The 16238-nt window shown below is 36.5% G+C and overlaps 1 protein-coding gene across 2 annotated transcripts in view; it reads left to right on the forward strand.

Moving 5' to 3' along the window:
- The window catches only part of SPATA5 (spermatogenesis associated 5), a 252906-nt gene that overhangs the window by 185508 nt on the left and 51160 nt on the right, over positions 1–16238 (forward strand). The window lies entirely within an intron of this gene.

Raw genomic sequence — 16238 nt, forward strand, 5'->3', positions numbered from 1 at the left:
AACCCAAATAAACAAAATCAGAAATGAAAGAGGAGAAATAACAACAGACCCCATAGAAATACAAAGGATTGTTAGAAAATACTATGAACAACTCTACTCCAACACACTAGACAACCTGGAGGAAATGGACATATTCCTAGAAAAATACAACCTTCCAAAACTTAATCAGGAAGAATCTAAAAATCTCAATAGGCCAATAACTATGGAGGAAATTGAAGCAGTAATCAAAAAGCTTCCAGCAAACAAAAGCCCGGGGCCAGATGGCTTCACAGGGGAGTTTTACCAAACATTCAAGGAAGACCTAAAACCTATCCTCCTCAGACTATGTCAAAAGATCCAAGAGGAAGGAACACTTCCCAGCTCATTCTATGAAGCCAACATTACCCTAATCCCAAAACCAGATAAAGACAATACAATGAAAGAGAATTATAGGCCAATATCCCTCATGAACATAGATGCCAAAATCCTCAACAAAATCCTAGCAAATTGGATCCAGCAGTACATCAAAAAGATCATACACCATGACCAAGTAGGATTTATCCCACGGATGCAAGGATGGTACAATATCCGCAAATCAATAAATGTGATACATCACATAAACAAATTGAGAGAGAAAAACCACATAGTCATATCAATTGATGCGGAAAAAGCATTTGACAAAATCCAACACCCTTGATAAAAGCTCTCAGCAAGATAGGAATTGAGGGATCATACCTCAACATAATAAAAGCCATATATGACAAACCCACAGCCAACATCATAATCAATGGGCAAAAACTATATAACCATTCCCCCTAAAAACAGGAACAAGACAGGGATGCCCCCTCTCACCACTCCTGTTCAACATAGTACTGGAAGTACTAGCCGTTGCGATCAGACAAGAAGAAGAAATAAAAGGCATCCAGATTGGGAAAGAAGAAGTAAAACTGTCCTTATTTGCAGATGACATGATACTGTACATAGAGAACCCTAAAGACTCCATCAAAAAATTATTAGACTTAATAAATGAATTCGGCAATGTAGCAGGATACAAAATTAATGCTAAGAAATCCATGGCATTTCTTTACACCAATAGTGAACTTACAGAAAGTGAAACTACAGAAGCAATCCCATTTACCATTGCACCAAAAAAATTAAAATACCTAGGAATAAACTTAACTAAGGAGGTAAAAGACTTATATGCCAAAAACTACAGGACACTGAAAAAAGAGATAGAGGAAGACATAAACAGATGGAAGAACATACTGTGTTCATGGATTGGTAGAATCAACATCATCAAAATGTCCATACTACCCAAAGCAATCTATAGATTCAATGCAATCCCCATTAAATTACCAACGGCATATTTCACAAATCTAGAACGAACGTTCCAAAAATTCATCTGAAATAAAAAAAGACCCCGAATAGCTGCAGCAATCCTGAGAAAGAAGGACAAAGTAGGTGGGATCTCAATACCAGATATCAAACTGTATTACAAAGCCACTGTTCTTAAAACAGCTTGGTACTGGCACAAGAACAGACATATAGATCAATGGAATAGAATAGAGACCCCAGAAATCGACCCAAACCACTATGCCCAATTAATATTCGACAAAGGAGGCAAGAGCATACAATGGAGTCAAGACAGTCTCTTCAATAAATGGTGTTGGGAAAATTGGACAGATACATGCAAAAAGATGAAACTAGACCACCAACTCACACCATACACAAAAATAAACTCAAAATGGATAAAAGACTTAAACGTAAGACGAAACCATAAAAATACTAGAGGAATCCACCTTGTCCAGAAATCAAACCAGTGACCTTTTAGTATACAGGACAGTGCTCAACCAACTGAGCCACATTAGCAAGGGCTATAAATAATCTTTTTTTTTTTAGAAGTACTGTATGATAAACTTTGAGGGGTATAAAAATAAGTCAGACAGCCTTGGCCAGTGTGGCTCAATTGGTTGGGGTATCCTCCTGTGCACCAAACGGTTTCAGGTTCATTCCTGGTCGAGGCTAATACCTAGGTTGTGGATTTGATCCCCAGTCAGGTGCTCACGGGAGGCAAGCAATAGTTGTTTCTCTCTCACATAGATGTTTCTCTTTTTCTTTCCCTCTATAAAATAAAGAAAAAAAGACAAGTTATCCTGGATTGCAGCATATAACTCTTCAGCATTTACATTCTTTTCTCTCCTAACATTCCCAGTTAGTTAATACTGAGCAGTAAACCCATGCAGACTTTTTCACTGACAAGGAAATGGTGTAACTGTTCACAGCTGTTGCTGCAGAGGTCAGCTGCAGCTCCCTCAGACTCTGGATCAAATTTGAGTTAATATCATTAGACTGCCTCTGCCCAAGATAATAAAATTTTAAGTCCTGTGTGTCAGGAGGACATGTGTGCAAGTACTTGAAGAAGTTTGTTTAAAGTATTTCCTTTTCAAAAAGCAGGAATTTCAAGAAGCAGGAGAGTAGGACCAGGATAGTATACTGGGGATTTTAGTTCAGTTTATTCCCCTGAGAAATTTTAGTTTTATTCAGTGGCCTGGTTGTCGCATACAATAGTGACTCTTACAGAAAATATGAAACTGGAGAAATGAAGAAATTCATTTGCTATTTGTACTTTATTGGGTATAGGTGTAAAAGTAGGCAACTGATACTAGGAAAAAGACAATTCTGCTTTATTAAGCTGAAGTGAATCCTATCTCTTTCTATAGTTTGAAATGTTGATTTTTGTTATAATTATTTTGTTTAGAAAAGTTAGTTGTACAGATTTTGCCATTAAGAACAACATTTTCATATCTCTCATCTCCATTCTCAAGGCTCCTTCAGGCCAGAGCAATATTGCTTATCTCTGATACATCCAGTGCCAGGCTGATAAATATTTATTTAGTTGGCTAGTTAAGTAATTTTGCCTTTTAATACAGGTGATTTTAACTAACAGTAGGTTTTTTTTAATTGATTTTTTTACAGAGAGGAAGGGAGAGGGATAGAGAGTTAGAAACATCGATGAGAGAGAAACATAGATCACCTGCCTCCTGCACACTCCCTACTGGGTATGTGTCTGCAACCAAGGTACATGCCCTTGACCGGAATCGAACCTGGGACCCTTGAGTCTGCAGGCCAACGCTCTATCCACTGAGCCAAACCAATTTGGGCAATTAACAGTAGTTTTACATGCACCCACACATAGGCCTACATTCTATATTCTGCTGCTTCTAACTTCAGAAACTTGAGAATGGGAATATTTTTTGCTGTAGCAATTTAAAAGTTGTAGCATTAAGAGCAGAAATCATCCTAAATTGAGTGGGAATTGAAAGGAATTGTAATATTAGGGGCTATGCTTCAGTTTGGATAGTTTTATTGCTATGTTGTATCTAATCTGTTGATAAATCCAACCAGTGAATTTTTATATCTGATACTGTATATTCCAGCTCTATAATTTCCACTTGATTTCTTTTATAGCTTCCATTTATCTCTTCTGAACTGTGCTTTCCTTTAAATCTTTAAATACACATATAGTAGCTGTTTCAAAGTCTGCTACTTCTAGCACCTCTATGAGTTATGGTCTATTTCTATTGACTGCTTTTCCTTCTAATTATTCAGTTTTCTTATTAAAAAGATATCAGGTAAAACTGAGGACAGAGGAGATGGTACTGGAAGTTTGAAGAGAGAGAACATATGAGATGGTTGTCTAAGAGAGTGGGAAAGTAAATAGATTGGGAATACATAAAATGTTCTTTTCCTGAAGAAACTGAAATTAAGAAAGAAAAAAAAAAACCTGTGGTGTCCTGACCGCTCATTGGTTAGAGTGTTGTTCTAATACTCCAAGTATGTGCTCTTGGGGTTGTTCAAGGATTAAACAAAATAATGTATGTTACAAGAACTAGCACATTGTCTGGTTTATAGCATTTCTATTAAATAATTTTAAGTATTTGAGAAAATAATTATAGGCATTCAGTGCTATGTGTAAACACCAAGTGCTATGGAAACATTTAGGAAGGGGTACATCTCACTTGTTTTGGGAGATTAGAGAAGGCTTCCCCTGAGTTATTGATTTTTCAAATGAATCTAAAGAGTGAATTGACTGTTAGCCAGAAAAAGAGAGAGTAGGGTACAGGAGATCATCCTACTCAGAGAGCTCAGTGTTTGAAGACAGGTTGGACAGAGCAATGCATGTTCTATGCAAATGAAGATACTGAACTGACCTTAAGGAGCAATATTGAGGACTGCAAAACAAAAATTCTGATTTTTCTACAAAAATCATTAAAGCAGAATTGCCTGTTTGAGACCTTTTATATCGACAGTACTTTTAAGTTTAATGTCTGAGGCAGTATTAATCCCGTGACCACACATGAAAAATTTGTTAAAATGCTTTGTTAGAGAATGTAGTTGCAACTTGCAGACTCTAAAGATTCTAATATTCAGTTCGAGTTCCATTTTTCTCTTTTGCATTCTTACAAAGAAATCACTGCCCTCCCCCACCCCCAGAATAAATTTGAGATAATTCAGCTCTGTCAGAGCTTTGCTAACCTCTGTCATCCAACTGTTCTGGTTATAATATTTTCCTTCCCTTTCCTTTCTCTCTCCTATTTTCTCAAACCTTCAAAAAAAGAGTTGAGAGGGGGAGAAAAATCATCTCTCTTTTCATATTGATATTTAAGGTAGAGTAAATGTGGTTATAAAAGCATCAATCAACACAGCACTAACTTTCCAAGCCAAGTATTTGGGTTGGAACTCATGTCTCCCCAACTGCTTAAAAACAGGAAGTATTTCTGTTAAGTGGTAGGTAGCTCCCTATGGCTACATTTTTGAACAATAAAACAGGTTCTGCAGTTTCATACATAGGGGCCAAATACTTGCATACACACATATATATACATATATGCAAAATGGGTTTGCATTGTGAATGTACACACACACATACACCAGTAAATATAAATATATGTTAAAATACCTTCAAAGGCTTTAAACATAGAATCTCTTTCAAAAGCCAGCCCAGGCACATCTTATTCAACAATTCAAGCAAAGCCCTGGGAGCTGTCAGGAACCGTCTATAGGTTTGGGCTCAGTGATTAATTGCCTGAGGAATCTGGTTCTATATTCCATTACATATAATTGTTCTGTTGTCTAAAGGTGTTTATTAAGCTTCCATTTTAAATGGGGGGAAATACACATATAACTTCCATTTCTGGTGTTTAGCCCTTCTTACAAGAAAGAGGAGAACTCATCATTGATGTTTCTATCTCTCTATCCTTCTCCCTTCCTCTCTGAAATCAATAAAAATTTTAAAAGAAAGAGGAGAACTAATACAATTCACTAACAAAGTCAGGTTTACAGTCATTTCCCCCCGGTTTTTACTAAAACTTTACTAATATTTTCTTTTGCCTAGAAATGTGTCGTGGGATGGCAGTATGGAGTAATGGACTATAGCTTCATTGTTGAGATCTGGGAATGTAGAATGGACCCTGTTTCTCATTCCAGCTTTACCACTAATGCCACTCTGACTGATGACAGCTACTTAACCTCCTATAAAGTGGGTAGAAGAATATCTCCTGAGTGTTCTTGTAAGGATTGCACAAATTGCCATAGTAAAGCACTTATCACAATTTTGAACATATCATAGGAGCTCAGTACCTTATCATTACTAAGTTCTGCTTAACCATGTATGACTTGACATGAATTGAACCTCTCTGGACCTCACTCTTCTCAGCAAATGTAGGAGTTTAAAAATGGAGGAAATCCTGTAATAATAGTATCCTGTGATTCTCTAATTCTCTTCATGTCAAATTAAGAAAAAAATATCTTTGCTTTAGATAAAAATGATTCTTGCCCTCAGGACTGACAAAGTAAGACCCTGTCTTATGTTTACAATGTAGTCTTTGTTTTACTTTGTGAGTATCTAGTAAGGTGTTTTCTGGTGCAGAGCTAAAGTAGACTCGAGTGAAACCACCAAGGGTCCAGTCCTGGCTTCGCCACTTACTGTGCGACTTTGGGCAGGTTACCTAACCTCTCTGTACCTCAGTTTTGTTATTTGTTATCTGTGACACGTTACATTTTGATGAACTGTTGTTTATTTGGAAAAATATATATCCCTTGAATAACTTAAAGTCCAGTGAACCATTAGGACATAAGAACAAATATTATGGTCTATGTAATATGTGCGGTAGATGTGTGAACTGTGTTTAGAAGTAATATAGAGGGGAAAATAAATATTCTTTTGTTTTATGCAGATGTGATTTGAAGGAAGAGCTAAAATTTGCCTGGAATGCATGGCAGAGGGTTGGGTGGAGTGACGTTCAGACAGAAATCAGAATGTGCAGAGAGCCACAGGGGTAGAAAGGGTGTGCTTTCAGGGAACTAAAGGGAGTTCTGTGTTGGTAGAACATACAGGGCACTGAGACGTCAAACGCTAGGAGAGGATCCTGGAGCAGTAAGTAGGGGACAAGATAGTTCCTTCCCCCACCACCACTCTGAGCCTCTACCCCTGCTCAGAACCTATGAGTTTATTTATATTTAAGTGTTATAAAAATCAATGTACAAGGTGTGGCAAAAGTAGGCTGACAATTGTGAGTATGTGAAACATGAGTTTATTCTTGCATTATTATGTATTAATTATTGTATTTTCCATATGAACAACAGTAAATCTCCTTTTGCTTCACCCTATCTACATGTAAGGAAGCCCCCTCCTACCTCATGAAGAACTTTTTAAAGCAAATTCTATAGAGATACTTGAAAGATTAATTGCAATGTTTTCTGCTTTCCTCTTATCAAAAAGCAGATTCACTGTTTATAAAAGGAAGAATTAGGATTAGTTCTAGATAAATACTGTTTTGGCTTTGGAAAAGGGCCCTTTATTTATTTTTGTATTTAAGTATAGTTATATTAGTTTCAGGTGTACAATAAATTGAAGTGGATGAGGAATATATAATTCTAGCAAAAGAACTTTGGAGTGTGTGTGTGTGTGTGTGTGTGTGTGTGTGTGTGTGTGTTGAATTGTTTTCTTCACCTTTTTGTGCTCATCATCAAGCGCTGCCATTTATTGTGGCCCAGCGTCCTCAACAGCTGTCATGCAATGTGCCAAGTCTTTTCTTGCTCAGCGCCACAGGCTGTTACAGAGCTGAGCAAGCCCCACGTTAGACAGGTAGCCTACAGACTGATGGATTGGTTTGTGTTAACACAAACACAGGCTCAGGTGTTGTCATACAGAAACCCTTTTTTATTTTTTTATTATTTATTTGATTTCTTTTTACAATTAAATTTATTGGGATGAAATTGGTCAACATGATCATATAGGTTTCAGGTGTGGGTTTCTATGTTACAAGATCTTATATTGTACTGTGTGCCTACCACCCAGTCAAATCTCTTGTCACCTCACTTCCCCTGTCCTCTTCCTTCTGGCAAACATACTGCTGATTATGTTCACGAGATAAACCCTTTTTTAAAGAATTATTTTGCAAAGGACAAAGAACATTGTAACTCTAGCATCTAATCCTGTGCCTGGCACATAGGAGATACTTGCAGATGCTTACAGAATTGAACTTCTCTGTGAATCTTGAACAGAGCACTGAAAACTCCCTCAATTCCAGGAATAACTGAGTATCTCAGTAGCTGTAATACAATTGGAAATGTTGTTTAAAAAGACTTTCCAGCAGTTGCAAAATATAATCATGGTATATGGTAAGATCCAGATTTTTGGCAAGAATCATTCTCTTTGCAGAATACAAATACAAATATATCTAAAAGAAACCCTGCTTTATCTTTTATCTTCCTTTGCTGCAGAGAGGCATTGTCAATAAGTTGAACACTTTGGGCAGATCTACTTCAAAGATATCCCTTAAATCGTCCTTTTCAGGCTCACTGCCTCTGTTATATTCGTGTTCTAATTTAAAGCTGAAGGTTGTCCTAGCTTTCTTTTTTTTTTTAAATTTATTGGGGTGACATCTATACTAACAAAAGGGTAATATGTTAATTAGATCGGACGTCCTTCTGGACAAAGCCACGGTGGGGGGGGGGCGAGGCAGAGGTAGTTAGGGGTGATCAGGCTGGCAGAGGAGAGCAGTTAAGGGTGACCAGGTCAGCAGGGGAGAGCAGTTAGGGGTGAGCAGGCTGTCAGGGGAGAGCGGTTAGGGGTGACCAGCAGGCAGGCAGAGTGGTTTGGGGCAATCAGGCAGGCAGGCAGGTGAGCGGTTAGGAGCCAGCAGTCCTGGATTGCAAGAGGGATGTCCGACTGCCAGTTTAGGCCCAATCCCTGGCAGTCAGACAGTCCCTGAGGGGTCCCGGATTGGAGAGGGTACAGGCCTGGTTGAGGGATAAACTCTCTCCCGCCCCCCCCCCCCCCAGTGCACAAATTTCATGCACCAGGCCTCTAGTTGGTTAATAATATCATATAGGTTTCAATTGTACATTTCTGTGATACATGATCTGTATATTGCATTGTGTGCCCACCACCCAAAATCAAACCATCTTTGTCACCATCTATCTGGGCCCCTTTACCCTAGCTTTCTTTTTTTAATCAAATTTTTTTAAATAGATTTTTATTGATTTCAGAGAGGAAGGAAGAGGGAGAGATAGAAACATCAATGATGAGAGAGAATCATTGATCAGCTGCCTCCTGCACACCCCTTACTGGGGTCGAGCCCACAACCTGGGCATGTGCCCTTGACTGGAATCGAACCTGGGACCCTGGTCGAACATGGGACCCTTCAGTCTATAGGCTGACGCTCTATCCACTGAGCCAAACCAGCTAGGGCTACCCTAGCTTTCTAACTGGACGTTCCACTTCATTCCTGTGCCACCTACACTGCTTCAGAATTGTTTATTTTCTTAAACAGAAAATCGGGCCTGTCCTTCACCTGATTAGAAACCTCCACAATTTCCTATGGACCATGAGACAAAGACCCAAGACCTTGGAATTCCCCACCATATATAAAATAACTGGACCTGGGTGTTTTATTTTACTTCATTTCATTTACCTCCATGTGCCCATGTTTCAAGAATCCTCCACCAGTGATTCCCAACCCTTTTCATGACCTGTCACATATGGAATACTAACCAGAAAAGGTTGCTGTCCGACTATGAGAGCCTCTGGCCTCTCTGGGCTTCTGGAGCTCCGGAGAGCTGAGGGAAGCAATGTCCCAGCACACCTGTGATCCATCCAGGTGCTGCCTCCTAAGGTTGGCCTCCCAGTGTGACTACATAAACCTTTGCCTGCCCAGGAATGGTTAGTGCATTGCTGCCCCTTTAGTTCTTTGTACATAGTATTCCCTCTACCTTTGCCCAATGTCTCAGTCTGGTAAATTTCCTTCTTATCTCTCAAGGCCCAGCTCATTTGGATCAGGGAAAGGTTTCTAGATTTTTTTAAGGACATTTGAAATTCCTTGTTTCCAAAGTCTTAAATTAGTTAATCTCACCTCTTGGAAATTCTCACTTTTTATTTTCTAAACCAGTTAAATAACTTAATTTTAAGGTTAGACAGTTACCTACTGCACTAATAATAATTTTATAATTTTTAAAAATACAAGTAAAATTCTCATTCCTTGGCTTTTTGGAAAGCAGTTCATTCCTCCATATATTCCATGATATCAAATATACCCATTTCCAAAGGGTTACTTATTTAAAGGATGATGTGTGTAGTACAAATTATATTATTACTACTTACTCAGTTATACTATAAAATTAAAAGATCTCAAATGATTTTTGTGTGAAAAGGTTTACTAAGCTAAAAGCTGTAAGAGAAGAATTACAAAAGTTAGTTTCCTTGTTTAACAGAGCCTATTGCTTAAGAGTAATTTAGCTTGATCTCTGACAGCATCCTCACTTAATTATTTCTGCCTTTCTAAAAACGTTTTATGTATGCATTAGGTAAATATTGCTGGGTTTAGCTCATTAAATGATTGGCCTTCAGTATTGCAGCATCCATCAGGTTGCAATTTGATTTTCTCCTCACCCTGAAATTCTTAAAGTAGAAATTATCATGTACTTTTTCATCTTTTTTACTACTATCTTAGCCTGTTGGTTAAAACTTACTGCATTTAACTCTTTATCTGTTGACTTTTCTTCACTTTTAATGTGTTCTTAAAGGTAAGGACCAAGTCATGTGCTTTTTTTGTATAGCTAATAGTGCTTTGCACACAAAAAAGTTGATCAGTTGATATTTCTAGTTACTTTTAAATACGTGGATATTATAGGATTTTTTTCAAATTTTATTTTTGAAATATTTTTCAAATATTATTCAAATTTTATATAAAACCTGTTTCTGTTTTCTAATATCTGTTCAACAGATAATTCCTCCAACTTAAGTACAATTTATATTCTTTTTCATTAACCCAAAAGTAATACTAATATAACGAAGAGTGTTCCTTACCTACCAGGGCTTACATGATTTTTACTATATGTTACTTATTTTATTCTAAAGCTAATCTCCCTTCAGTTTAATTAAACTTTTAGAGATTACTAATTTATATAAAAGACATTATGAAATTGTATTCCTGAAACATTGAGGATTTAAGGCTTAAAAGATAGCAGCTAAAGTGAAATAAGCCAGATAGAGAAAATCAAATACTATATGGTATCACTTATATGTGAAATCTTAAAAATAAGATAAAAAGGCCAGTTTTATAAAAACAATAGAATGATGGTTGCCAGGAGCCATAGGAAGTGGGAAATGGAGACATGTTGGTCAAAGAGTACAAATTTTTAGTTATGAGTAAGTTCTGAGGATTGAATGTTCAACATAGTGACTATAGTTGATAACATGGTGTTGCGTCCTTGAAATGTGCTGAGAGTAGATCTCATATTTTCACCACACAAAAAGGAGTTAAATATGTTGGCCATGTAATTATCTTGATCTTGATAGTTATTTTACAATGTGTATATGTATCAGATCATCACATTGTACACCTTAAATATGTACAGTTATATGTATCAATTCCTCAATAAAACTGGAAATAGATAAATAAATATTTTAAAAGTTAGCAGCTAATGTCGAAGATGTGAAACATTTCTAGACATCAACTATGTCCATCTGTATGCTGAGTGATCTGGATCAACAGCATGTAGAGATTTAATAAATACAGGTGTGTTCTACGGCTTCCTCTCTTAGTGATCTCTCGATCAGATTTCTGTTGAAAAGAGGGAGCAGTTAACTAGCATTCCCTGTATTCATAGGGCTCAGTCAAGTGCTAGGGATAAGTACCATATATAGGAACAATAATAGTGATGATGACATGTAAAGTGAAGCATACATGCCATGTGCCAAACACTGTGCTCAACACTTTATATAGGTTATATCATTCAATTTATACATTCATCCTCTGAGTAAATACTAGGACTGTTAAGGATTTTAATTACCAGTAGGTTTAAATGATTTGTCTGAGAAAAAAAAAAAAAGAAATAAAGAAAAAACAAACAAAAAATAAATAAATAAAAATAAATGACTTGTCTAGACAATAGCTAATAAATAGTGGAGCTAGAATTTTAACCCAGTTTAATTTTAACCCCTTCAGTCAATCCTTTTGTCCTTGCTTTTAACCTGTATGCCATATTACAAGTTACATACTTGAAAGAGTCATAGAAGTTTATATAAAAGAGAAAACGATTAAGCTGAGACTTGAACAAGAGGAGGAGCTTGCCGGATAGCTAAGAAGATAAAATATCATTCTGAGCAGAGAAAAGGATATGTGAGGCAAGGAGGTGGAAGATATCCTAGTGGGTTTGCCAATTGAGTGGTTAGGTGCACTGGGAGCCATAGGTTGAGAAAGAAGTAGCTGCAGATCAGGTCGGAAAGTTACACCAAAATTAGGCAGGCTCAAAGTACCATGCTTGAATTTGACTTTTCTCCTTGAGGGTGCCATTCATTAATGGTTAGAAAATAGGAAGTTACAGCATTTTCAGTTAGAATGATCACTTTAGCAGTGATGCGGACAGAGGGAAGGAGAAGAAGGAAAGAATAAAGCTGCAGGCAGAAAAATATCTAGCCATGGCAGCTAAAATATTTTAAATGAGATTGCCTTGGCTTGACTTTGTTGAGTAAACATTTACTGAGTGCCTTGTCTGCGCCATTGCTGAGTTTACAGTGTGGAATAAAACAATATATACCCTTCCATTACATATAGCCTACAATCTGGTGGGAAAGTCATGCGTTAAAGAAACACAAGTATATAATAAAGAAGATGGAGAATAAATGAACGTTTCAAAAAGGGTATCATGAACCACACATGTTAATCAGTTGAATTTAGTAGGAGAGAGAGATGCCTAGAATAAGTTAAAGGTTTCTTTGAAATAAGTCAGAACTGTTACCAAGGATTCACCTTTCTCCCCAGTTTCTGGAACTATTTTCTCTATGAATCATGAGACATTGATATGTGTTTTATTGGAGCAAAATATAAAAACTCAGTGCTGCTTTTCTTTTTAGAGGAAGATACTCCCCACACTTACATACACACCCTGTTGATCATTTTAAATGAATGACAGCCATAGGACCTGCTTTTTCAGTGTCTGTTTTAATACTTTGGTCTGAACAAGTATTTCTATGCTAATTAAATTAGATTTGAACATTGATAGAATATGAAATTACCGGTATTAAATTTCAGAATCTCTTAAAACAAGCCCCGTAACTGTGGTATATGGTTGGATCAATAAGAATCCTGAATGTGAAATACCAGAAATGCTTTTGAGTTCTTTTTTGTGAAGGTCAGAAGCAAAAAAAGTTAATAGTATTCGTTCAATTAATTAGTACAATTAGATAAATAGAACACTTTTCAGTAATGACCATGTGATATAAGCTGTGGGCATGACATTGGGTAAGATACTGCATTGGAGTCTTAGAATTGGGGCTGGAAGGTCATCAAATGCTTCGCTTTCTTAGTCTGGGGTGCACGAGCAGATTTCAGGTGAACTCCATGGAATTATTTATAAAATTGTGTGAAGATGTTTTGTCATCTGTGTAATTTAAGGGTAATTCTTGTCAGATGCATATAGGCTTCTCTTATTAAAAAACCATCTTCATTTTCACACACGAGGAACAGGCTGATAGAGGTCTTGAATAAGTTCTCTTGAAAAGGCAGTTTTCCTTATGATTTTTTTAGAGTTTTCATGTAGAGGCCACAGTATCTGTGATCTTGGGCCAGAGGGGTCAAAGTATTAGGAAGCCTTGGCTTTGTTTCTCATTGAGAGCTGTCTTGTGGTGATTTTAAAATAACAGAACCTGCCATCATTCTTCCACCCTAATATCTCAGGGCAGTATTTTAAAGGAAATTCTAGGAAGGCTGTTAATTCATTTAGGGTTCTACAGGAAGGAAAGCTCTGTTTTTAAGCTCACTTTCACTGGCAAGATCGGGCCAGAAAAAGTTTAGCTGGCTGTTGGCCCAGACAACATTATGGTCATTGAAGTGTGCTCAGCCTTGCACTGTCCAGGTACCAGGGGGAAAAGCACAGATGCATGCTGAGTGTTGTTCCAGTGACTTAGCTACGTCCTTTGCTGTGTTGTTCTTTCAGCTATGAGAAAGGGAAGTTTAAATGACCCAGAATATGACTTTTTCTAGAAGGGTGAGAAGGATAACTTCAACTTGATAAAAAAAATAAACCAAGTTATTCACAGCTGTATCCCAAGCCACTAAAACAAGGTTTAGCACATAGTAGATGTATAATACTTTTTTTGATGACATAATTATTCACATTTATTTTGTTATCCATGTCATATTTCAGAATAAGAACATTTTTCATTTGTCCATTGATAGAATTGCATATTGTACTGAAGGATAGTAAAGTACTAGTTAAAAAGAACTGATTCAACTTTGAGACTCCTGATTTCAGCCCACTTTTCTGCCATTTATTGTGTGATCTTGGGCCTCATTATCTTTTTCCTAATGGAGTATGATAATATCTACTTCACAGGATTTGGAGAACTATTAAGTGAAATATAGTATGTGAGAAGTGCTTGATAGATTCTTAAGGGCTATTTAATATTAATGTTATTTGTCTTAGATAACATTTTTAATAATTTGAAAATATGTATTTACTGGAGTCATTCTAATTTCCTGAATCACGCATTTGCCTTAGGTGGGAAGCTGTGATCCCCATGACTGAATTCTGTGACATTGTATATTTCAAGGAAGCCAATCATGTGTCACTTCCTCCCAATGGACTGATGCTAGGGTTGGGGAAGAGTCTACAAATAATTAAAGCATTTATTTTTTAAACATAGGGAATATATTTACTACATATTTGTTAGTTGACTTGCTTGCTATTTTTGTTTATAACTTAAAAATTAACAGTTATCTGGTAGACACTCATCATGTTCTAGGTATTGTAATATGTGCAAAACCTATACAATAGCATTTTCCAAAATGAGAATGGAATATTAGTTTTTGAGATGTTCTATGATTAGAATTTTGGAATTTGGGATAGAATTTCTATAGACTACTGCAGTCCTCTCCTGCAGATTTTTCATATCCAATCTATTTGGGATTCTAAACATGACATAAGATAAATTTAAAAATAAAAAATAAAGATAATTCTTCCTGGATTTATATATTTCTAATTTTTCTCTTTCTTTTATAGGCACACTAATGTTAGGATGATAAAATTGTCAATAAATACTATTTCTCACACCTATTTGTAAGCTACCAGCTAGCCTGCCACAAATAGATTACCCTATTTCTAAGCTAACCAGCTAGCCTGCCACAATGTCATGGAGACTGGCAAAAGACATGAAACTCTTGGGTCAGAGACAGCAGACAATTTATCGTGTTCCCTAAGAACTAATTTCCACAGAGCAATTATATTAGGTTTTGATGTTTGCATTTTCTGTAATGTTTTATGTATGGTCCCAGGTATATTTTCAGGGTCTTGTGTTTTGGTTTTCTTTTTTCTTCTTCTTTTCTTTTGTTTGTTTAATTAGATGTTGTCCATGCCTAGTTCTTACTTTCCTTAGTTTCGGTATTTACTTCTATGACATCTTCTTTCTGTATACTTCACTCTAAAAAGGGTAGATATAGAAATGTGCTATTTTTAACTATTTATAAGTGAGTGTCTCTTAAAGCTTCAGGAAATGCCATTTCTGATTATGCCAGCAACAAGAGTAATTTTTTGGAGGTGAAAGAAGGCTACATTTTGGGAGTGTTTCATTTACAAAGCTCTTCATTTGTTCCTGAATATTCAATTTTCTATCTTATGTCATTTTGCTTTAATCTGAATATCTTTCTTTAGCATTTTCTGTGGTGGTTTTCTTTGTCTGACAATGACTTAATTTTTTTTTTTTTTCATTATTGAAGGATATTTCCACTGGGAATAGAATTCTAGGGTGACGTTTTTTGTTCTCCCAGCACTTTGAAGATGTTGTTCCACTGGTTTCCGCTCTCCACTGTTTTTTATCTTTGGTTTTCAGTAGTTGCACTATGATAATATTTTTAATCATTTGAAAATATGTTTACTGGAGTCATTGGTACTAAGAAATAGCATAAGATAGATATAGGTGAAATTGGGATAAAAGTTCTCATCCTTTTCCTTGGACACTTTTCAAGTGGATGTGGTCAGGTGTGGTTTTCTTTGTATTTAATATGCTTGAGATTCACTGAGCTTCTTAATTAGGTAAATTTGTTTATTTACCAGTTTGAGGAAAGTTTTGGCTCTTTTCTCATGAAATATTTTTCTGCCTCATCTTTTTCCTTTCCTTTTGGGACTCCAATTACATGTATGTTAGACCTTTAGATATTGTCTCTCCTACAAGAGTGATCTTTTAATGTAAATCTTACCTTTTCAACCTTCATACTTAAAACCTGCTAGTAGCTTCTCATTACAAGAAGAATGCCATTCAGACTCTGCACAATGTCTTGTAAAGCCTCTGATCTACCCATAAATATCTGTCTGACCTCATTTCCTATCTCTTTTCCCTCTACTCACTGTTTCTACCACATTGGGATTTTTCTTTCCCAGGAACATACCAGTCATTCTGCCCATTGCACTTGATGTTCTCTTTATCCTGAATGCTCTTCTCCCAGATCTTTGTATGGCTGACTCCTTTGGGTATCTGCATCAGTTACTTCCCCAGAGAGGCTTTCTCTCACTTTCCCAACTAAAAGCTACCCATCCCCTCTACACACACACACACTTTGACCTGTGTCTCTTTTAATATCTATCTTACGCTATTTCCTAATACCAAGAACAATGTCTGGTATGAAATGCATGCTCAATAAATATTTTATATAGATGAATTTATTAGCACTAAGATAATTTAGACATTAGCCTCCAATAAA

The sequence above is a fragment of the Myotis myotis genome, unplaced genomic scaffold, assembly GCF_014108235.1.
Source record: "Myotis myotis isolate mMyoMyo1 unplaced genomic scaffold, mMyoMyo1.p scaffold_m19_p_6, whole genome shotgun sequence".
Classification (NCBI taxonomy): Eukaryota; Metazoa; Chordata; class Mammalia; order Chiroptera; family Vespertilionidae; genus Myotis; species Myotis myotis.